Source organism: Lissotriton vulgaris, unplaced genomic scaffold, assembly GCF_964263255.1.
Source record: "Lissotriton vulgaris unplaced genomic scaffold, aLisVul1.2 SCAFFOLD_11340, whole genome shotgun sequence".
Lineage (NCBI taxonomy): Eukaryota > Metazoa > Chordata > Amphibia > Caudata > Salamandridae > Lissotriton > Lissotriton vulgaris.
This window is the reverse complement of record NW_028251695.1, coordinates 26,496-33,050: the sequence shown is the minus strand read 5'-3', so window position 1 is coordinate 33,050 and position 6,555 is coordinate 26,496. Positions and strand designations below refer to the sequence as shown.

The 6,555-nt window shown below is 46.0% G+C and overlaps 1 pseudogene; it reads right to left on the bottom strand.

The window, feature by feature from the left end:
- Positions 1-299: 299 nt before the first annotated feature.
- Positions 300-1,044, bottom strand: LOC147662806 (aspartate beta-hydroxylase domain-containing protein 2 pseudogene; annotated as a pseudogene).
- Between the last annotated feature and the right edge of the window lie 5,511 nt (positions 1,045-6,555).

The following is a 6,555-nucleotide window of genomic DNA, read 5'->3' as shown; positions in this document are numbered from 1 at the left end:
GTTTTATTCCGCAACCAGTAGAGTACTGTTTTCCGATATTTAACGTTTACACTTGGCCGAAGAAAAGTCAACTCACCCAACAATGACCTTTGTCTTCCCCACTAGCCCGGTCAATACCTTCTCATGGGCTGATGACTCCAAAATGTTTTATTCACCACTAGATGTAGTAGGCCTACTATTTGAATGTGAATGCCTGTGTGGTCACACGCACTGCATGCATTGCCACACTGTACTTTGGATAAGTTGAGCCAGAGAAAATAACTAAGCATGTAAAAGTAGTAATACACATTGTACGTAACTCAGTGGCATCGAATTTTGATGTTTGTGGGGCCATAGTGCTCTGTTATTACTGCTCAGGGGCTCAGCACAGATATGCAGGCATTTCCAAAGACATTGTTCCCAATAAAGGTACGAAGGCTGCTGAGTCAACTGTACGTCTGTGGGCATTTCCGGCAGTTGCTGGGAATGCAGACCCCCTGATTCACGAATAAAAGCTGCATTCCATCCCTGCGGCAGGCTGCAGTTGGAGAACGACTTGTAGAGAACCTCAAAGTCACTCAGGATTGTCTGGAAGTTCCTCTCCAGTAATTCCACGCCGTGCTTTTGTGCTTCTCGGGAAAAATATGGCGTTGTGGGTAAATCAGGCAAGAAGGAGATTTCCGGATTTTGTATGGACGGCCGGCTATTTAGGTACCTCCCTTGTTCTCGAATGCCCTTGTGGATTCGGCCCATGCCCGACCAGGGGTACCTCTTGTATATTCCTACAAATTGTGATAGAGTTTCTGGTTAAGTCCCTCATTGTGGGTACACCATACACACTCAGGTGAATGGCAGTACGCATAGCCGTTTTGAAGCCAATTGACGTCAGAGCTCTGCATGATGGAATTCACAGTGACCTAAGTGCCACAAAAACAACACCAAAAGGCAAGCAACAGTAGAAAGTGAAATGCTATTGCAATCGCGAAACAAGTGTATGCCCAAGGCGATCAGGTCGCGAAGTCCGTCCAGTTACCTGCTCCCCTCCATCAGCCACTCTGCTGACATTTTTGGGCAGCTGTTGTTAGGCGAGGACAAGGCACAGCGATTAGTCCTCAAGTTTCTCAAAGGCACCCACACTATGCAGGTTAGTATGGATGAGTAGGCAGGTATTCGGAGCAGAAAAGTGTAATTTTGCACATCGCTTTAAAAGGTCTAGGCATTGCATGAGGAATGGGGAAATGTTTTGTGTTCACACTTAAACACCTCTGAGTGCATCTGGCCATAGTGATTTCCGTTGGCTGCTTCTCTTCGCAGCTCAGCAGTGTGTCATCTGGATGGTCCCAGTTGCTTCCCCCTTGCTAATCATTTCAAAGTGCAGCTGCGAAAGTTAATTGTGAGAGAGAGGGGGAGCACGAGGTTAGCCCGCGAGTGGTGTCCCCGCACTGGGGAGAGCAGACTGCTCTTTTTGGAAGCACATACTTGTGCTTGTGGCGCGCCCCTGCTCGCTCCCGCAAGGTGGATGCCGCCACAAGCATGAGTATGTGTTTCCAAAAAAGCAGAGCGATGGCTAAAGCTCCTCCTATACAGCACAGGCACGCTCACTGGCGTAGCTAAGGGGTGCGGTCCGCCCCTGGCGGCACTATTTTTGAGGCGGCCGCAGCACTGGAGGCCCATTGCGGCCGCAGCGGCCTTTAAAATGTATTTGTGAACACAGAGTCCAAATCCAAATAAATTATAAAGCCCACCGCAGCCGCGACAGGCCTCCAGTGCCGCGGCCGCAGCCCAGTGCTTTCAAAATTGCCAAAAGTCCCGCGTTTGTGTGTGAGAGTGGCAGTGCGCTCTGCAGCACCCTGATACCTGCAGTCAGGAGGGTGAGCCTGCAGCTATACAATTCACCGGACAGGCGCCTCACCTCAGCATGATTAATCACCAAGTTCATGACGTTGTGACGTCGGCGCCACTTGTTACAGGTGGGCGGGCGGGCGGCTAGAGTTAAAATAAAGCACTCTCTGGTAAGCCTAAGTGCGCTCGTGGGATTTCTAAAGAGCAGCACTTTCAGGTAGTGGAAAGTGCAGTGCATTGTTTTTTATAATATAATTGTATAAGGGGGCAGGGCAAGGGCGGCTCATTCACACATTTCCATACTTTCCCCGTAGGCTGGCTGGTGTGACAGCTTCTCTCTCTTCGGGAGGGTCGGGTCGGTGTACGGACAAAGGATTGAGGAGACGCAGCTTCTGCATTAATTGTTCTTTGGAACGAAGGCTTTCTAATGCCAAAGAAGCTATTTAAAAGAAACTAGAGCCAAACTAACTTTTTGTAGAAGTTCCTGGGTGTTATCAGGTCCTCCTTCCGTTATCTGAGACTAACAGGATGTTTCAAGTTTCTGCCCGCCAGCGGGCCCCAAGGCACCGAGGAATTAATTGCTGTTCCTCTGCAGTCGGTGTTCGAGAACCGATCATCACCTGTTCACCTCATGACCTCAACACTATCCTGTTCCTGTGCCCTGCCTAGGCAGTCAGAGCCCAACTAGTGCCCCAGACTCGCCATGCAAGCGTGAGTCTCGTAGTGAGAGCAGGTGGCACAGATTGAGGATACAGTGCAGGACGGCTTGCTGTCTGACTCTTAAGAGACAGGCTAACGATCTTGCTGTGACACACAGGCAGTTCCTCTCAGTGGATCATTAAGAGACCCCACCAGGTAAGTCAGATATTAATTTAATAATCCGCTCCTGAAATTCAAAATGTTGATTAAGAAAATGGTGAGGGGACTCCAGCACAGCATAGCGCCTTGTAAATGGGTACACTAAAGTTGTGTGTGCTGTAAATGCAGGCCATCTCCGAGTTTTGGCTGCACTAATAAATCATCAAAACTGCTAGTTTAGTTAAAGGGTTAAATATCTTTGCTTGACAGTGGTACTACAAGCAGCATTAGACTTGCTTAGTCAGAGATAAGGCAAATGATTAATATCCACGCTGGAGAGCTGTCTGTGTCAGACTTTTGTCTCATGGCTGTTTTCACTCACTATTAAGTAAAGCAGAGAGTTTATATGCATACTGCAAATAAAGTTACCACCATATTGTATTGTATGTAGATAGCTCAGTGGCTTCAAGCTTTTGTCACAGAGAACCCTTTGATGTTTGTGGTTCAGCCACACCTGAAGCTGAGGTTGGGGTGGTGGGTGCTGATTATTTAAAAATTAAATAATTGCTTTAAAAGCACATGCTACTGAGTTTGACTTTTATTTCTCAAATCAGTCATTGCATGATTTTGGCCGCAAGAAAGTGTAGCTCTAACTTTCATACATTTAGTAGTTAAATATCTTTCGTTTCGTAAATCCACAGAATCTATGAAATTTCACACATAAGCAATCTGAAACATTAGCAGCTATGCTCAAATCAGTGTAATTTCTGACATTTGAATGATTCCATCGTCTTTACTGTGTCATTTTTCTTGCGGGAAAGTGTCACTCATAGTCGTTGGAATGTCACTCATAATTACACAGAAATTATGAAAATGTCACTCAGCAATCTGAAACCTTGGCAGCTATGAGGAGTGACACTTTCTCATGGGCAAAATCACTCAATAAAGATGAGGGAAACCTATAAATACCAGAAACAGGTGCAAAGCAGCTGATCTTTGCAGCATGCATTTTAACCCTATATGCACAATTTTATGGAGAGTCAAAACTGCTACTAAACAAGTAACTATTGAGCAGGGGCTTTTACACCCATGCCTAAGTCCGTCATCCTGTCTTCCCGCTCAGCCGCAGGTGCCGATGAACCACAAGTAAGAAAATGATCTCTGTCGCAAAAGCAATAGCCCACTGAGCGGTCTACATTAAATACAGTTCCAGAAGTCCTGATGTCAAGGTACACAAGTCTCATGCAGGAACCTTTATACCCAGGCACACCACCCTGTCTCCCAGCTGAGCCGGAGGTGCGGCTGGACCAAAAGTAAGAAAATAATTGCTGTTAGCGGTAATACTGCGTGTCTCTCGGACCTCTTTCTCCCTCCCTACCCCCCCAAGGGCGGCAATCTAAGGGATAGCCCCGGGCGACACAAGCTCTAGCTACGCCTCTGTGCACGCTGCGTAGGTGAGACTAAAAAACAGTTCATACTGTACTAAGCTATGATGGAGGACTTCCTGGCAGCTGCCAAGAACCCTGGGCTCTCTGCTAATGGGCGAGCGAGGCCAAAGCCTAACCCCTTAGCAACAGAGGAATCCCTTCCCTTTATAGGCAGGTGGTACTGGTTTTTACGAAAACATGTATTTTTTGTTTTTTAGAAAATGGATCAAGTATGAAAAACAGTCCTGGTGTTGTTTGAAGCAACTGGTATGCCGAAAATACTGTTCTGCTTCTGAGCTTTAGCAGGACATTTGGAATCCGTGAGCTCAAGGAAAATACAGGACCATCCTCGTACACAATATCTGCCTGGTAACCGGGGATAAAAGTTCATGCATTAAGTAAACTTGTTGCATCTGGATGGCGGGTGGATGTCAGACATCTGTGTCTGGGTAACCTCCAGGGTTTTAAGAAGTTACTGACTTCCTTCTGGATCCCCGATTCGAGGAGAATCTCCAAGCCTACTCAGACTGTCTTTTCTGGTGTGGTTATCCCATCAGTATGTCAAACTTACTCGCCAGTTCTCACAGATCTAGTGTTGTGAATGTATCTAGGACCCTAATTAGATATTCCAGATTTATGCCCTTATGTGGTTATAACAAATCATATCCTTATAAAGGCATAAGAATCATATCCATATTAAGTCATAGCCAATGCAGTCCAAATACGGCAACGCTACTTCCATAGACTCCTAGAAAGTACAACGCGTTCTTAAACAAACCAAGCCTCCAGCAGCCCGGGAATTCCCCCTGCTTCTGTTTTGATTTGTCCTAGAACTCCTGAAAGAACTGCCAGTTCTTAGTGACGTCTTATGTCCAACCTTACGTCAAACTCAGCACCTCCCACCTTCCTTGTGGAAAGAATATATATATATATGTATATATATATATATATATATATATATATATATTACCTACTGGCGATAGCCAGTAGGTATATATAGTTAGGATTTTTTTCCTATGGGACTTTTGAAAATTCTATGTCTAATAACTTTGGCGTTTGTGGACGGCTGAAATTTTCAGGAAAATGGCACATTTTGTTTCTGAGCAGCCCTTGAAAATTTGGGGGGGTTTCGTCAAGGGGGGGGCCGAGAAAAAAGGGGGGTCCCAAAACGCGTTTTTCCCATGTTAATTTCCATAGGGCGTTTGGCCTCACTTTTAGCTCGAACGGCTGAATGGATTTGCACGAAACTTGGCAAAATTGTTGGGACTGTTAGCCCGATGTGCCTTTGCTGGGTCTCAATATATGTGCTCCAGTGGATTTTGAGAAATTAACGTTTTAAAAAATTTATATATCTGTGACAGCGTCCCGGGTAGCCCTCCAGATCGCGTACTTTTCGCGTCACGGAGCTTTGCGAAGCGATGCTGATTGGCTCTCCGGTGTCTGTCAACATTCTAAACAGTCCGGAGCGGCCGCCATCTTGTCTCTCGGTGGGATCAAGAGACAAGAAGAGGTGAAAAACGAAGGGCGAATTTAATGAAAGGGGGCAAGGTAGACCCCTCTTGATCCCCTAGGAATGATGTTGGGGTTATTAAAGGGTTCCGTGGGGAAAATAAAAAAAAATTGATTTTTCACTGTAGAAGCGGTTCTCGAATCGGGTCGCAAACTAACGGCTGAATGGATTTGCACGAAACTTGGCAAAATTATAGGGACTGTTAGTCCGATGTGCCTTTGCTGGGTCTCAATATATGTGCTCCAGTGGATTTTGAGAAATTAACGTTTTAAAAAACAGATATATCTGTGACAGCGTCCCAGATAGCGCTCCAGATCGCGTACTTTTCGCGTAACGGAGCTTTGCGTAGCGAAGCTGATTGGCTGTCCGGTGTCTGTCAACAGTCTAAACAGTCCGGTGCGGCCGCCATCTTGTCTGTCGGTAGGATCGAGAGACAAGAGGAGGAGAAAAACGAAGGGGGAATTTAATGAAAGGGGGCTAGGTAGACCCCTCTTGACCCCCTAGGAATGATGTTGGGGTTATTAAAGGGTCCCGTGGGGCAAATAAAAAAAATTGATTTTTCGCGGTAGAAGCGCTTCTCGGTTTGCAAACTGGTAGCGAAACGTGAATTCGCCATTTTGTGTTTCGATTTCATAAAATTACTAGGTATAAGGGGGTACGGGAGACGTATCCTGACCCCTTTTGTTTTCTGAGGGTGGCTGAGGAGGCTCATATATGTTGACACATGTCTTCCAGCGGCTGTGCGTGAGCGTTTTTTTTTTTGCTGCGTGACGTCTGTTAACGTTCGATTCGATGGAAATCAGGATGTGTTGACCGCCATTTTGTCACTGCGAGTAAATATTTTATTTGTTATAAATAAATCATTATTGATAAACATTGTCTGCGCCATTTTGCCTTTTTTGCAATGCCACACTTTTGTCGAGCACAGCAGCCATTTTAGATGCCTTGACCAGACCCACTGTCTGCACCCTCGCAAGCATCTCCCCCACGCACTGGTCA